The sequence below is a fragment of the Molothrus ater genome, chromosome 10 (genome assembly GCF_012460135.2).
Source record: "Molothrus ater isolate BHLD 08-10-18 breed brown headed cowbird chromosome 10, BPBGC_Mater_1.1, whole genome shotgun sequence".
NCBI lineage: Eukaryota > Metazoa > Chordata > Aves > Passeriformes > Icteridae > Molothrus > Molothrus ater.
In genome coordinates, this window is record NC_050487.2 from 22,081,769 (window position 1) to 22,099,523 (window position 17,755).

Sequence of the window (17,755 nt, forward strand, 5' to 3'; positions counted from 1 at the left end):
CTTATTTTGTAATTAGCCCATGCGTCTATCCTGCTGGAGTGTGTGAGCCCCCCTGAAATGTTTAGTCCTCATCAATCCTTTTTTTTTTTTCGTTTCCCTTCCAAAGGCATCCACCTAAATAACTCCCATTTCACAGATGCAGTACATCCCAGCAGCCTTCAGCACCTTCTACGAAAACATTTGGAAATAGTTGCATTGGAAGGGAGCTCAGTTCTTTCTGTTGGGCATTTTCAACATAAAGAAGTTTCTCCTGTTTGCCTTCAATTCATTCAGCACATGAATTTCAGCAGATGGTTTTTAACCACATTTGCCCCACATCCTGTCACCGCCGGCCACCGCGGTGCTGCCAAAGGGCTGCCAGCAGCAGGAGACCTGGGTTGCCCCACTGAGCAGGAGTTTGGGCAGACATGAGTTACTAAATCATGATTTGGTCTATTTGGGGTGTCTCTTGTGTGTCCAGACACAATTCGTTGTGATGTGAAGTGGTGTGAGCAGAGGGAATGGTGGCATCATCGCTGGCGCTCGTTAATCTGCTGTCATTTGCATATATGCAATGCATGAGGTTAACAGGATTTCCCTGATGCCCTGTCAGCAGCAGCAATGGGGTTGGTTTCCTCCAGTGTGTCAAGCAGGTTGCTGTTAATCAGTCACTGTTGGGCTTTTTGTGCCAGCTCCTCTGCTCAGTCTGCTGCTGTGTCCACAGGAGCAGCTGCAGCAGGGAGGGGCTTCAGGTACCAACACAGGTCCAAAAAAAGCTCCAGGGGTAAAAAGAACAAATTTTAATATTCAGTGCAAGGTTTTATCCCCCTCGTGTCTTCATATGCCAGCACAAAGGGAAAGCATGAATGATGCCTTAAGTTTTAGCTTTTGTGGCCTCTGGGTAAGAAACACGTGGCTGCACTCAGTCCCTTGGGTGGCAAAGCCTCCAGGGGAAGTTGGGGAGTGGCTCCACATCCAGCAGGGGCAGTGAGGCTATAGCATTAGCAAAGGAGGTTTATAAACCTTGCCCTCATGCATTAACAACCCTGGGCACCTCATGTCAGCTCTTTGCATACAAAATTCCTTGGAATGTGACCAAGTGAGTCCCCACTGACACTGGGTACAGGGGCAAAAGGGGTGGTTGTGGTGGGACCCTCCTCGAGTGGCCTGGAAGTGTCAGGAAGCTTGGAAGCAAAGGCATGGAGAAAAGCTTGATAAATAAGACGATGTGAAACTGAATCACTGCATAGAGATGAATCAAAATTATAAAATCAATAGGTATTGATCTGTATATATCACACAAATAACTGTGCCTGAAGAGGTGCCCAGATTTAACATGCTGATTATAGGGCAGTCAGTGGGAATAACTTGAGATCTGAAGAGCTATTACGTTTTAGTTGTTCAGTGCTGCAGCTGAAGCTAACAACATCATAGCTGAAGTCTCTTTTAAATTTTTTCCTGCTTGAAATTCTTGGTAACAAGTATATTTAATCAACAAACCAGAAGCGAAGAACAGATTTTTGGCTTACAAAATACTCTTGAGCCATCTAAAGCTGAAGTCCAAACACTACAAATTCTTCTAAAAATATACATCTTTCATTTTAACTTCCATTTGCTTTTACTACTGGCCTCACTCATGCAAGCCAAGGTCACTGCACTTCAGATGTGTCTGCTGGACACTTGGCTACTGACTGGAGTTGCAATGAATCACCTGGAACAATATCATCCATGGTCACCACACTTTGTGTAGCTGGTTGGAAATCAGATCAACAAGGTCTTTCTTATACCCTGTTCATATAAACCCCATTTCTGTTATTCTTTTTGTACCCCTTCAACTGGTGGAGGTGCACTCTTTCAAAAGCAAAAGGATTTCCTGGAATTTTGGGGTTTTGGTCAGTCTTTGCTTCTGGCATTGACCTTCCTCCTCCTTTCCCATCAGTGGCTGCATTAAGGAAGGAAGGATGTGCTTAACTCAGTGTGGGGAGTAGCTGTCATTATTATTGCTTTCTTCAAGCTTACTGTCATGTTCTCCCAGATTTTGTCTCCTAAACTCGGGGTAAATACACACCAAACAGATGTGTAAAAAGGCTTCAGATCAGTTACTTGTCATACATAGGCAGGCACAGGTTGAATCTGCTGCAGAATTACTTCCCATCTTTATTCATGGATTGAGAATGTTCATTTTCCTTTGCTGGATTAGATTTGCTGCGTAGATTTCTGGGCATATAAATGATATTTTGGAATGAAACCCTCACATTTTATAAATCATTCAAACCAATTCAGTTTCTTCTTTTCATTGAAGTATTTCCCAGTCCACAGCAACCTTGATCTAAACCTACTGTTTTCCATTTGAGACAAAATTCATGGATTAATTTAGAGAATGAAATAATTAAGTAATTCTGAAGTGCTAATGAGCACTCATAACTCCCACTTTTATCTTTTATAGCCCAGTTAAATGCACCACAAGCTCTAGGGAAAATTGTGGTCATTCATATCGTGACAGATATTCTTGCTTTATCACCCAAGCTGACAGATGTCCTTCGTGCAACACACAACTGGCTTGAGCTTCTGTTCTGTTCTGAGTGCCTGGCAGGACAGTTTCTAGCTCTCATTTATTTCTGGAGGGCTCACAAATATAGCACTAAAATACTGTGCTCCAGCCCTCTGGTCCTGGAGCTGAGGGCAGTGGGAGGATCCAGGACTGACTTTTGTCTGGAGCTGGAGCAGCTCCTCCATCTACAGCCCTGGGACAGCTCAGGACTGGTCTGGGTGTCCTCTCTGACCCCAGAATTGACAGGAATCTTGACTGAAAATGGAGCTCTGTCTGGGTTGATCAACGCTTCTGGCCACCAGTTCAGCTCCAAGGCAGCCAATACTCTCAGGTCAGTGCTGTGTTCAGGACTTGGAGCTGCTGGCGTTTCCCTGGGGAATGTGTGACAGCCCTGACCTCACTATGACTCCTTGAAAAGCCTACAAAGATGAGCACCTTCCTCAGCCAAAACAACCTGCAACAGCTCCTTAACCCAGTGGATCTCCTGGATTGCCCAATGTGAGCATTCCAGCACAGGGAAGCACAAGGAAAGAAATTATCTTTAGTGCTGTATTTACTGTACTGGATTCTCAGCAGGACAGACCATGCAGCCTCTGAAATCCTTCCTGGTGGAAAGACATCTGTTCTTAACACATTGCCTCATTTTGCTTCTATGGACCCAAAAAACTGTGACTGAGCACAGGCCCATCCCCTGCTGCTTTCTGCAGCCACTTAGTGAGGTTTAGGAGCACACAGTGCAGTGGCTGGGGCAGTTTCTCCCCCTCTCCCTGGTGGGCACCATGATCCATCTCATGCTCAGCACTTGCATGATTGCTGGGGGATTCCTAGCAACAAGACCTGACATCATGAACTCCGTTTCACATTTCTGCCCCAAAAGTCAAAGGCAGAGTTTGACGTATCCTCCCCAAAACTGCTTCTATAGGAGGAGCTTTCATTTATGGCACCAATCAGCACAATGTGCTTACGTTTAAAGATCTGTTCCAAAGTATCAACTGCTCATTTCCAAGGCTAAAATGTTTTCCTAGCTAAAAAAGGAGAGATAAAGTAGAATTTCTGCTAGAGATGAGCCATATTAAAGCGTGCAGACCTGTTTTAACTGGCAGTGACCAAGCAGACTCCCACTATTTATCCATGAGAAGCTGTTAAGCACCAGCTGGCAGAGAGTAGTTTCTGTTCATTGCACTCAAAGAAAAGGAATAAAAAACAACTTCTCAATGAATGAAAATTATGTGAAAATATTGCATGAGAATCTGCCACTGATTTTCTCCATGAGCAGAACTCTGTATTCCATCTGTAAAAATAAAATGGTAATCTTTCCATCTGGCACACTTTTAATCCCATCCATGCCAACTGTAAGATTTCAGGACAGAGTCTCATGTTTATTATTTTTCTACCCACAAAGGGTCCCAGTTTCCACTGGACCTCTAGGTGCTGCTGTAATGCCAGTAATACTAATATTCATAATTCTGCTAGTGGCAAATTCAGCCCAACATCTTAGGCTTAAATAAATTATATGGAAAAAAATTGTTATAAACAGCTTCCATCCTCCTTCAAATTCTTCAGGTCATTTTGCATCTGCAAAACTCAGCTGGTGGATTGATATGCATCTTATATGTTGTATCTTGGGAATGTTTTCTCTATGAATCTCACAAAAAATCTGCAGTATATGGCTTGTGGATAAAAAAAAAACCAAAAAAACAGAAAAAAATGCCTGAAGCCGTACCACTCGCCTCTTTCCTCCTTCACATGCATGCCCAACTGCTGCTTTTTTTTTTTCCTTCCCCTCTTTGTTTTATCAGTATGGTGCTAAATTACCAAGTTTGAAATTTCTTCAGCAAATAAGGGATGCATGCCAGAACACAAGTGCCCCGAGGGATCTGAGTCTTAGGGGAAAAAGCCCTTAATCTCCAAGTTTATAGGTAGCAGCACTTTCCTGAAATTGGAAAATGTTCAACTCATTTATGAAAGAAATCTGCCACAAGGATACGCTGATGTTCACAGCTATTTCATTAATAACCCATTGTGATCCATGGGTTATAGGACAGGTTTATTTGGACACCTGCACCAAATATATTCTCCCCCCTCCCCTGCCCTGAATTTTCCCGATGAGCAAAAAATCTTTTTAGAGCAAACCAGGTAGCTCTCGGGGTAAGATTTTTCCAAATGCATCAGGCACCTTTGCCCATGTGTGATTAATTTATGTGGAGCAGCACTTCTCCTGCATGCCCAGGTGGGCTGCTGTGCACACACAGGGCCAGTTAAGCATTTACTGCTCAGGAGCCTGAGCACAGCCAGGGTGGGGGACACGAAGGGCTCTGCCCACCGGGGCTGGGGAGCCTGAGCCGCTCACACAGGGCGCTGCTGCCCAAACTCTTCATGGCTTAATCCCAGGGAGATTGCCCGAGTACGGGGTAAGGATCAGCTTTGCATGTTCCTCCACCAGCTGAATAAATTAACATTCCTGAATTTCAGTCCCTGGATTTGTCTACCAAGCATGACTTGAACTGTTGATGGGGATTTTAGTGTATTTATAGTTTCATCACAAGCCCGTAACAAAAAATTCTCCCTCTCCTTTCCACACGTAAATAATGTTTAACCCTGCCATCAGGGCTTGGCAAGGCAGATGTTTTGGAGGCACGGTGGATCCTCAGCCTGCATTTAGCAGGGCATCTCTCTACTTGCAGTGAGTGCATTGCAATAGGAGCAGGATTAATCATCGCTATTAGAGCCCTTGCTTTCCTCCACAGCCTTCTCTTCCCAGGGATGATGAGTTAATTCAGCTGGAACAATGTTAGTTCATCAAGTTTTGTGGTTTATCTGAAAATCGAATGGCAGTAATTTCATATGGCAACGGACTTAATGCCCATTTAGTCCAGGTTTTAGACAACTCCGGTCGATGATCACAATGGGTTTAACACAAAACGTAGGAGGGATGAAAGTGTAACATTGGAGCTTTCAGGCAGGTTTTCTTCCCTGCTGTAGAGCAGGCTGTGTGCACGTGTGTTTCTGTGTGTAGGATGTGTATCCACTCCTGAACCTCCCCCAGAACCATCCACACATGTGACACTTAAAACAGCAAATGCGAACCTGAAAATTTTAACATGAGTGTTTGACTTTTTATTGGGTGATAAATTGCTTCTTACTCTTATAAAGTCCACAGGTGTTTATGCCCACTCTCACACGCCTAGTTAAAACTTTGGCTACAACAGGAATGCTTTGAAAATAGCCAGTCACTCCTAAAATTGATTATTAAAATAGAATTACCTGTTATGCATCACATTAATTCTTATTGTGTAAAGTTCTGTAGTTTAACCCCTTCAGTCTCCTTTGGCCTGGCGTTTTCCTTGCTTCCATATTTTCTTGTTCATCCTTTTGGCTTGAAAATTTTGCTTTCAGATCATGAAAACCCAAATGGTTTCCCAGGACTTGCTCCCACACAACCTCCTTGCATGGCTCTACACATGCCATGAGGGCTCTGGGACTGGAAGGAGTCTTCCAAAGGAGGCCCTCAAATTATCTGTCACATGAGAAGGTTTAAAAATTAAAAAATTGGAAGAAATGGAGGGTTAATTGAACCTTGTTGAATTCTTATGTGCATACAAATTAAGTCTGCAAAATCCTTATATTGTGCTTCCTCCCTCCTGGATATTATGCCTTCTCAGGGAACATCTCTTAGGGATCTTCCATTTTTAGGGCAGCTTCTGCTAAAACTTGTGTTTTCAGGCAGTGAAGCAGCAGCTACAATGGGTGGGAGCTCTGGCCACCCCATGGACCCTCTGTTGGCTTCATGGGTCCCCCTGCTCCATCTCCAGATGAGCTTGCCATGGGAAGCAGGAGTGGGTACAAACCTGAGGGATTTATTCAGTTGTATTTCAACAAGGATGAATGAGAGAGTGATAAAAAAACCCAAACAGATGCTTTTTTGGTCATGCTGGTAGGATTTGGAGAGCTATGCTCAAGGTTTTTCACTCTCTGGGCGGTTAAGAAAGAAAAGAGCCTTCCAGGCTGCCCAGCACACAGGGAAATGCAGAACAAAGGCATTGCCAGTGGAATTTCCCAGATTCTCCAGGATTTTGGCTTCCTTTCAAAACATGAGAAAGGTGAAGCACAGGAAAACAGCTCCTGAGTGGACAGGAGGCCAACAACCACATCAGTCAGCCTTGCCTTGCCCTGGCTCTCGTAGGTGCTAAGACAAGCTGGCTAATGTGCATTTCTCCCCAGACTTTTACCATAGCCAAACTCGTGCCAGACTGATCCAGCAGGGGCTGTCTCACCCTGTGGGGGCAGTAACCTCGAGTGTGAAAATGGCTCTGGCTGGATTTGAGGGCTTCCAGACTCTTCTGTAATGGAAGTAATGAGCACTCCGAAGGAAAACAGCAACAGTGCTCAGCATCCAGCACCACGGCACGGGCCTTGGCAGGGAGAGCTAGGGAAAGGTTTGGAGGAGGGAAAGCATTGCAAGGAGTGTGCTCACAGCACAGATGGGGACCAGCAGCACTGCGTCCCTCAGCATCACATTTGGGGTGTGCTGTGAGGGCTATGGTTTGTTTGCAGCAAGGCAAACATCTTGTCCTGCCACAAGGAAGGGTGTCTGCAGGATTTCCTCCCCATGACAAGAGTAAAATCACCCAGGCAGCCCGATACCAGCCACTGACACATTTTTACATCTTCCTGATTGATGAAGTAGGCGAACCTGCGGCGATTTTCCTTCTCCTGGTTTGCAGTAACACCCAATAGCCAAAAAGTTTCAGGCTCAAAACCCAGTGGCACAGCTCAGTGTCTGCCAGAAAACTCCTTCCCATCAGGTGGCCCCTGCTTGAGGAGCGTGGGTCCCACCAGCTGTGATGGCACCAATGCCACCCTCACCTTTGGGATGTGATGGAGACCCTGGCACACTGAGGTACAGGACAGAAGGGCACTGGTCTGCTGGGATCACTCACACCAGGATGAGGATGCAGGGCTGGGCTGTCAAGCTCAGACTGGGATATGAAGGAACATGCCATTTTAGAGCCCATGGGCTCCCATCCTAATGGGAAAGAAGAAGTGGAGCCTTTCTGCTCAGCACTTGGGCAGCTGTGTGCTGTCACGGACCAGAAGAGGGGGTGCAGCAGAGCTTGTGGGAGCACGGGAATGGCTTCACACACACCTGGACCCCAGCACTGCCAGGGTATCCCCCCTGTGTGGGCACTGAGCATCCCCATGGATTGTGCTGACTGCTCAGCAGTGGGGAGAGCAGCCCAACCCACGCTTTGCCTGTGCAGGGCTGGGGCTGTGTGTGCTCCCCGAGCACAGCTCTGTCCCCACAGGCACAGCAGAGGTCCTTCAACTTTTTTATTGCCTGCACATGCACCGCTGTAACTTTTTTGCAAGGATACAGGGTCGTTTATTTTTTTCCCCCGAAGGCAGTAGGTACTTTTGGGAGGAGGAGGCAGGGGGGAACTGTGTGTTTTTCTGCACGCCCCTCATTTCACACTGATAAATGTCCCAATCTGCCTGGCTCTGGCGGGGTGGGGAGGGCAGCTGTGGGGGTCCCTGACTCAGCTGGAGGTTCCAGGCTTCGCTGCCAAAACGGGACCCCTCCAGCGGTGAGGTGAGCCCCAGGGGTCCCTGGAGCCCTGCACTGCCCTGGGGAAGGGGGTGCAGGGCACAGCACTGATCCCCCTGCATCCCACAGCCGGGCTGGGGGGAGGAAACTCACCCTCCAGCAGTGCCGGCAAAGCCAGTCTGACCCGAGCAAATGAAAATAATCAAAAGTAATTAGAAGCGTGCTGGACTGCTCCTCAGAGATCTGTGCGAGAGAATAAACATGCCGGAGCCCTCCGAGCCACTGCAAAGGCCCATGTCTGAGCTGTTAGGTGCCCTGACCTTGTCCACATAAAGACGTGATTTATGAAGTGCAGGGCACAGCAGCAGGGCTTCTGTCTTCTCCAGGAGAACCAAATTACTGAGGTGGAGATTAACATGCTTTCAGTTGGGCCCATTTCCAGACCAAGGGAAATTTCTTATTTACATTTTTTTTTACCTTTAATTTTCTCCTCCTCTCCCTCACTTGAAAACTGCCTTTTGGCTGGGAGGGATGAGCCAGGCAGAGTGTGAGGGCAGGAGGGGCAGCAGGGACAGGGCACCGACATGGGGGGCACTGTGATGCCCACCCCACTCCTTCATCAAGTGCTGGAAATTATCTGACTCTTCCCCCTGAAATCAGCAGCAACACTTGTATTTTCACCTGTTTTTATTTTTCCTTTCAAGTTGACATCCATAACACGGGGTGGGAGGAATTGACATGCAGAAACTGTGTTGCCTTTTGTTCTTGTTGCTGTTTCCCAGGTCTGTCCTGGAGCATTTGGATATGTTAGGAAAACGTTGTTTTCTGCGTGTTTGTTTCGCTTTGCTTTTCCTCTCTCTCTCCACGTTAATGCACTCAGAGTGTTTCAAACACTCATCACAGTGTTAGCCAGGATGCTCAGTGTTGTGTTTAGCCACCTTGAGATATATAACATTAAACCCCTCTCGAAAAGGTGGTTGTGAAGCGGCTTGTCTACAAACAAAAGGATATTATTAAGCATAATATGAACATTTACGGTATTTAAAAAATCACCAGTGACTTGTCTGATTTTCCCCCATTGTCCTCAGCAGCGTTTGGCCCCAGGAAGCCCATTAAACGTGGACAGTGCCGTTATTTCATCTGGCTGTGGCCGAGCTGCTTTGCTTTGCTTTAATGATGTGCTGGAATGCACGATGCCCATAGGGTCTCCATTAGAAGAACTTTTACTTCTGGGACGACCATGAAGTTAAAGGCTTAAAAGAGGCATCAGTTTACAGCCTGGTGGGAATTACTAGCAGACTGGAGTACTAACTCCTGACTGCTCCACTAATAGAGCGACTTGTTTTAAATAAACAATTGCCAACGGGACCCTGTGGAAATACTTGGGCCTCCTGAAGCGCCCACCGAACTGTCGGAGGGGAGAGGGGAAAGGCGGCACGAGACGTTTGAATGATTTTCGCTTGAAAGAAGAAATACATCGCGGCGTGTCGATGTGTGCTGATGTGTGTATCCACATCCAGGAATCGGGATGCTGGAGGGCCCGACCGGTGGCGGGGTCAGTCTTGAAACCCCGCGCCTCCCAGCCCCGGCTCGGGGGCATGAGCCTTCCTCCCCCTCTTCCTCCTCCTCTGGGTTACAGCCGAACCGCTGGGAGCGCTGCATGAAGGGGAATTATTAAAAAAAGGGGGTTTCCCCCCCCCAAAAAAAAGCGGAGCGGCGGCCGCGCTGGCGCTGGGGGCGCGTCCCGCGGTGTCCCGGCGGCGAGCGCCACCCAGCGGCGGCGGGCGGCGCTGCGGGCGAGCCCCGGAGCGGGCCGGGCCGGGCCCCGCCGGTACCGGGAGCCGCTTTTGTTTATCCACCGGCGCTTCCTCCCTTTGTGGCACGGCCCAGGGGGAGGGAAAGGGGGGGCTCCGGCTCCCTATCGGGGGCTCTGATCAGGCCGATGGGCTCGAGCAATCAGTTTCCCAGATTACTTGTATTTAATACACAATGCATCATAAAGCAAATCCCTCATCCTGACAGGGAGAAAATAGAACAGCTCATAGCGCGAGCCGGGCCAATTTATGGCTAAATTAAAAAAAAAAAAAAAAAAAAAAAAAAAAAAGGGAAAAAAAGAGAGAGAGGGAGGAAAAATAAGAAGGGAAAAAACCACCCCAACAATGGGGAGCGGAGGGAGGGCAGGAACCCACGGCCCCGCACACCGGGCGGGCTCCGGTTCCCAGGCCCGGGCGCTCTGGGAATCTCCCACCGGGTTTTTTGAGGTTAGTGACAAAGGATTTTTTTTTTCCTTTTTTTCCTGTCCTACCTACCACCACTGCGTGCGGGTTTTGGTTTTGGTTTTTTTTTTTTTTTTTCCCCCGTCTCTCTCCCCTCGGACAATAGCCATTATCTGAGCTAACAGGTCAATGTCACAGATAACGGGCCGCTGAGACGAATCCATCAGCATCTCCTGTCACTCGGCTTCTCGCCCTCCCCCCCGCTCTCCTTCCCCGGCCCTTCCTGGCCCCCCAGGGAAGAAAAATTCACTTTTAGTCTGAAAAATATATCTGCACTTAAAAAAAAAAAAAAGAAAAAAAAAGTGGGTGGCACTTCTGTATGGTGCAATAAAAGATACAGCTCAGCCCTGTTATTTTTTCTTTTTCCCCCTGCCCTCTTCCCAAAGCATGTATACGAGGATCTCTCCGTAGCGAGCCCGGGCTGTTCCAAACTTTGCGGCTTTGCGGCACGGTTGGATTTCGGGTCCATTTAAGCCAGGAGAGCCCCGAGCCGGGGGAGCTGCGCTGCCCCGCGGGAAGGAGCGGGCCCGGCCCCGCCGCCCCCGCCGGCAGGTAGAGCCCGGCCTCCCGCCGCTCCATTCATGGGATTCGTTACCAAAGAAATAAAATGAGAAAAAAAAAAAATTAAAAATCGTTTAGGAAGCGGCGGCAAGCGGGGCCGTGGTTCCGCGGCACCAAACGGGGTCGTCGCGAAAATTGGCCGAGGGGGTAAAAAAAAAAAAAAAAAAAAAAAAGAAGTTGCATTTCATTAAATATCGTTATTAGTAACCAGAGTGACGCGATGACGGGAACAATTCGGGTAACGCGCCGGGCGCGCCTGCACCCGGAGCGCCGGGAGCAGCCGTCGGGGCGAGCGCGGCGCGGCTCCCGCTCGCCGCAGCCCCCGCTGCGGGGCGGCCGCGACGGCGCTGCGGGCTCCGGGCACCGGGGCGAGCGGCGGCGGCGGCCAATAAATAGAGGCGAGCGGCGAGGGCCCGAGGCACCGCGCACCGCCGGGCCCGGGCGGGGGATGCGTCCGGGGGGGCCCGGCGGGGGCTGCCCCCGCGGGCTGCCGGTGAGCCCCCGCCGCGGGGCCGCTCCTCCGCGACCTGGCGGTGACCCCCGGCCGCGGGGCCGCTGTCGCTTTAAGCGCGCCGGGAGCGCCGCCGCCGCCGCCCCGGACGGGGGGGCCGGGGAGGAGGGTTGGGGGGGGGGGGGAAAGGCGGCCGGAGCGGCCGGGGCTGCCCCGCTTTAAAGAGACAGTGCCCGAAAGGGGAGCGGCGGGAGGGCACGGCCCGACGGGGTGGGCGGGGAGGGGGGGCGGAGAGGGCCGCGCCGGGCCGGGCCGGGCCGGGCGCTGCCCGGGGGTGCGGCGGGGAAGCAGCGCCGCGGGCAGGCTGCGAGCGTGGGGAGGGGGAGAGCCGCCCGCCCGCCCGATCGCCCTCCCACGCGCACTCACTTTTCTCGCATCCCCGGCGGAGAAGTGAAAGAAGTTTGTTTTGTTGAGCGGTGCGCTGTGGGGTTTGTTGTTGTTGTTTTTCTTTTTCCTTTTTTTTTTTTTTTCCCTTTCCCCCCTTCCTCCTTTCCCTGAAAAGGCTTGTGTGGGTTTGGGGTGTTTTTTTTTCTTTTTTTCCCCTTCCTCCCCCTTCCCCGATAACTTTTTTCGCACACGCCGCCCCAAAGCCAGCCGATAAGACCAGGAGGGGCCGAAGGGGGACGGTGATGGCGAGCCGGCAGGAGCCCCGCCGCCGCTGAGCCCTCCGGGGCCAGCAGCCCCCGCCCGGGCCCCGCCGCCCCCCGCACATGGTGGAGCGCCCCGCGCCGCGCCCGCCGCTCCCCGGACCCCGACGGCCGCGGCCTCCGCCCGCGTTTAACGCCGAGATGTTGCTTCCAGCCGCCTGAAGGATATTTGTCCCTCTGCCCCCTCCCTGCCCCCGCGGGCTCCCGGCGACACAAGGTAAGAGCGGCGAGCGCGGCGGCGGCGCTGCCACGGCCCCGCGGGACGGGGCCGCTTTGCCCCGTCGGTGCCGCCGGCCCCGGGGCAGAGCCCAGACACCGGGGAGCGCGGGGTGAGCCCCCCTTCCCTCCTCGGGGCTTTCTCCGAAAGGGAGAATTAAACGTCCCGTTCCCAAGAGCAGCCGGAGGTGCGGGCGGCGGGGCAGCGTACGCGCCCGTGGGGACCGAGCGCGGCCGCGGGGCTCTGCGGGGCTCTGCGGGGTTCGGGGGCCTCCGGGCTGGCGGCGAGGCTTTCCAAATTCTCTTTTGGAGGAGAGGGCAGAGCCCGGTTCGGCGGGGCGATGCTCGGCTGCCCCGCGGGCTGCGCGCACCCTCCGCACCCCCATCCCACGGCCCGGCCCGATCGCGGCCGCGGGGACAGCGCGGGGGTGCCCGGGGCAGGTCCCGCGGGGACGGCGCGGGGCTCGGTCCGGGACCGCCGCGGGGCCGGGCAGGGACCTCCGTGGGCTCCCGGTGAGCGGGCAGCGGCAGCGCCGGCTCCGGCCGCGGCTCCGGGCGCTCCCCGGCGGGGCGCAGCCTCCCCAGCCCCGCGCTTTCGTTTGGGGCGTTTCAGGTCGTTTTCTTTATTTTGCTGTTAAAATGGGGTGGCTGCTGCCGGTGGCAAGGCGAAGTTGTTACAATTTAGCAGTCAGCTCCCCGGGAAGCTGTGGGAAGTTTGGGATAGGCCGATGGTGAAGCTTGCGAATAATGATATTCAGTCCACTGTAATGATTAGTAATTTGTCATAATATTAGAATAGAATGTCGTCTTTAGCTTGTCCACGAGTAGTCTCATTATATTTGTTTATTGTCTGCATAATTGGAACCATTTATTGGTGTGTATTGAATACTGCCATGGTTTGCATGAGTGTTTACATTGTTTTTTATTTATTCTCTTTATTTTGACATAAGGAGTTCTGGTTTTTGCTTCGATTAAGGGGAGGGATTTAAGTGTTGCACAGGACTGTTTGGGAAGTGTAATGGTAAAACAAGATAAATAACTCTGCCTACCAGATAAAGTTTGGTTCAGAGCAACAAATATAAAAATTCCAAATGGGTGCTGCAATCAACATTAATCCTGAAACAAAACAGAAACCTACAATGAAGCCAACACCATCTATTTTAATAATTTTTGTTATATTCTTGTCAGATTCTTATTTAATTAAAATAATAACTTCAGACACAGTCATTGATGAATGCATAGAAAATCAGGTGCTTCAAATTAACAAGTGTTTCATTGCAATAATTAGACAACATTTCAATTACTTGTAAACATTTGTCAAGACATTTTTTAGAACATTTGTTGTCTTTTTATTATTATGTATGTATTCTGACAGTTCCTAAAAAATCTCAGCAGGGAAACATATTTCTGAATAAACACACCATTATTATTATTATTATTATTATTATTATTATTATTATTATTATTATTATTATTATTACTATTATCTGCTTTTTTATCTGGAAACCTGTGATTTATCTTTTGATTAGATACTCAGCCAGCGACAGAAAGATTTACTCTTTCTTATTCTTCTTTTTAGATATTGGATGAGTTTTGCAATGTGAAGTTCTGCATAGATGCCAGTCAACCAGATGTAGGAAACTGGCTCAAATATATCAAGTTTGCTGGATGCTACAATCAGCACAACCTTGTTGCCTGTCAAATAAGTGATCAGGTACGTGGTGTTCACTTTCTGGACTTACTTTTCAAAGGAACTTTCACGTGTTAATGGAAAAAAAAAAAAAACAGCATTTCACAACAGCTTTTGGCCTGTTTGCTGTTATGGCAAAAGATAAGGTACAGATGGAAATGCAGAATGGAATAATTTTGATTAGGGGCGGTAGAAAATACGAATTTTCAGTTTTACATATTGTTGTTCAATTCATGTATGAGTTTTTTTGGTCTTATGTCTGACAAAATTCAGGGCTGCTTTCTAAGGGATACAAAGGCATTATGTGCTGATTTTGAATTAGGAGCATTTTCTGGCTCCTGTTGCAGTCCACTTGGATTGCTGTGTTAAATCGTGGAGTTGGTTGGATGCTGTAACATGAATTTAATGGAAAGAGGGGAGGACACACAAGTGATAATGTTACCAGTGTACTTGCATGTGTGGGGCTTTGGATTTGAATCCACACATGCATGGATATTATTGTGCTTTCCCATCCACTTTGCTGGAACTCGTAGTACTTATGTGCTGAATCAGGGTCTTCGGTGGTTTCCTTTTTCTTTTCATTTATTGCACTGAAATCCACTCTTTGTTGGGCTGAAACATTATTTATCCTTGTGTGTTGGAAAAAAGGCTGGGATAGGCAGAGGAAGAATGCAGTAAAGCAGTAAAGCATTTTGTTTTCAATTATGCTGATGAGTTATTAGGTGTTTCCTAAATCAGGGTTTGCTTTTGTCTGCGGATAACACAGGCCATTATGAAATATTTTAATGGGCAAAGTTAGGCTGAGGAAGCTTTGCTTCTTTAAAGTAAAATACCTAAAACAGCAAAGCAACAGCTGATTGTGAATTCTTGTTTCCAATTTAAACTTCTCATACCTGCAAGATAGAATTCGATTCATTTAATCAGTGTTTCATTTTTCACCACTTAATTAACTGCATCAGGTGAATGTTAAAGATTATCTTTAGCTGATTTAATTGCCTTGACAGTATTGAAAGAAGAATCACAACCAGACACAAAGCTTCAATTAGAAATCATTCTTTCTAATCAAATTCCATACGTATAGGAAATGAATGTGAGGGAGCCTGCTATTTCCAGCACAGTGCTACATATTTACCTCATGTAAGATAGCTGATTAAAACTGGGTTAAATAACTTTCTCAGAAACTATGGGAGAAGATCTTTTTCATTTCCAACTTTTACAGTTCAGCCCTGAGCACATGTAGCATGGAACGAGCCAGCGGACTGAGAGATAATTTCTTTTCTATACAGCAGCTGGTTTAACTAAAGAAACCATAAAGGTTATTAGTAAAAGCAAGTTACATTTTCCAAGCTGAAATACGCTTTGTGCTGAAAAACGATAAATTCTCTCCGTGCAGAGCGTTTATGGAACAGTGATAGGAAGGGGAAACTATGTGGATTAATTGAAACAGAGAATTCGAGTATTTTACATTGAGCAGGAGCTGGTGTAGGTAGGAAAGATCAGAAGAAATCACATGCATTGGTCAAGCAACTCACTGTCTTTGGGTCGGTGCTGGGGATCTGCAGCTGAAAGTGCAGGCGAGGCTGAGCCATCAGCATCTCCCTCTGAGCGCACACCCGCGCTTTGACGTTTTTGGAAGGAAAGTTATGGCGCTTTTAACTTTCTCTTTTTTTTAGTGTTTACATTTCTGACATTTGGTAATGGTGGCTGTACTGCTGCCAATAATTCCCTTCATTCACTGGAGACTTGTTATTTATTTTGCACAGTATCGTGCTGTTCATAATTCCATATTTTTATAGCATTTTGTTGCTGAGATTTGCAAATTAAGATTTGGTTGTCTTTCAAGTAGCTTGTTGTGATCTGGGTGCTGTCAGCAGGAGATTGTTGTTCATTTGGCCCTCTGGAAACGCTGCACACTTACCCACAAAATCGTCCGCGTACTCCAACGTTTTATGACCAGAGCCTAAAAAGTTAATGCTAAAAATGTGCTCTCGAATCTTAAAGCAAGAAACTCTTTCTAACAGCTCCTCCTTCTGCTTTCTTCTGGCACAAGCTCACCAGAGGTAATATAAAATATAATGGGGAGGCAAACTGGGAAATGGACGTTACATGGCCAAACGTGTGCGTGTACAAGGAGTGACAAATGCAAGTCAGGGCTGAGTGTGCACATAGACTGTGTGGGGCTGCCTGGGGTCACTCAGCCTTGGTAGCTCCTGGAAAATAAAAAGGGGGAAAAAAAAGAAAAAGAAGGGAACAAAAAGGAGAAATAAAAATAAGGTGAAGCTGGGGATGTGTGTCAGTGGTTGTGGCTGGAGCTGGAGGGCAGGGACGATGCAGCCCAGCTGGTACAGAGGAGCCCAGCTCAGCTGGAGCCACAGCCAGTGCTGGGTGCAGGCGTGGGGGGACACCCCAGTTCTTCCTGCCTCCCCCAGGGACACAAAGCAGCTCAGCAGCCCTGGCTGCACAGGGAGCATCCCCAGTCTGCGCTTGCTCCCGAGCCACTGACACTCGATCAGCAGTAATTGTTCACCTCTAATTGCTTCAACTCATCTGTAAAATTCACAAGCAAACATTGGGCTGTACCTGAGAAGGTGAAAGATCCTTCCAGTGCTCCCAGCCTCATGCTGCCCACAAGTTTATACTACTAAATTTGAGCTTGACTGATAGGTATGGTTCCCAGACTGCTCGAGGCAGGATTGAGATGAACTCAGGGTAGTGTGTAATCTGGTCTCTCTGCTGTGTTCTACCTGCTGTATTTAACAAAAAGAGGGAAAGAAAAACATTTTTTTGTCATTTTCTCTCTTAGAGTTTTTTCAGAGACATACCACCCCACCCCCTGACTCACGGCTGGGGTTAGGTTTCATCACTTAGGATCAACTTTACAAAAGGCCTGGGCTCTTTCTTATGACTGTATAAATGAGCTTTGCTGAGATGAACAGCTCGATAATGGTGGGATGCAGTCAAAACATGCACGCTGGATGCAACTCATGTTTCATTTGATTGCAGCTGGAGTAGGGCTTAAAAGCTGCATTTTTGTACCTATTTTTTTTCTAAATCTCGAATGAGGTCGATCTAGGATTTCTTTTTGCTGTCTTACTATTATCTCCTGTCACATCCAATCTAACCTGAACATATGTAATTTTAGGTGTATATCAATAACGAAATTCCACAAACTGGGCACTCAGATTTTTTCTTTTCCCCAAGGAGGCTACAGTGTGTGCAGAGCTGCAGAGAGCCTTGTCACTGTTCTTGCCCTGGAATGTGCTTTTTCAGCTCAGAGTCAGTTTAGGATTCTAGAGCAGTTTCTGCTAACTTGGACGACTCCCCTCTGTTATCGTTAAATATCTATTAGTTCAACTTTTTAATTACTTCAGAATGATTGGGTCTATTAGGCTTTCTGGCAGCGCTGTCAGCCCAGCAAAAGCATTATTTTTAAAGATATATGTTAATGGAAGTGCAGTTGCAAATCAAGCAGTGGCATGGCAGCGTCCGTCACACATTCCAGGCTGAGATCACGGTCACCTTCAAACTACAAAATTTTTTTTTTTTTTACTTTTTTATTTTTAGAAAGATTGTTGGTAGCTGTTGAAGTTAAAACCCCAGAATATTGTTTTTATCTTGCTTATTGCTTGCAGAATTCTGACAGTGATCCAGACACAAAGTCCTGTGAAACCGACCTGGACTTCCAGATCCCTTTCCCCCCAACAAAGCAGCTCCTGAAGAGTCCCTTTGGTTTATCCACGGAAAACTCAGAGTGACTCAAGATCACTTTACTGAGGTTT

The 17,755-nt window shown here is 48.2% G+C and overlaps 1 protein-coding gene across 2 annotated transcripts in view; it reads left to right on the forward strand.

The window, feature by feature from the left end:
• Nucleotides 1-17,755, forward strand: part of MECOM (MDS1 and EVI1 complex locus) — a 177,788-nt gene that overhangs the window by 119,044 nt on the left and 40,989 nt on the right. For both annotated transcript variants that reach the window (XM_036389158.2, XM_036389159.2), the window contains exon 2: nt 13,866-14,000. The gene's annotated coding sequence lies outside the window, so the exon portion shown is untranslated. The remainder of the gene's footprint in view (nt 1-13,865; nt 14,001-17,755) is intronic.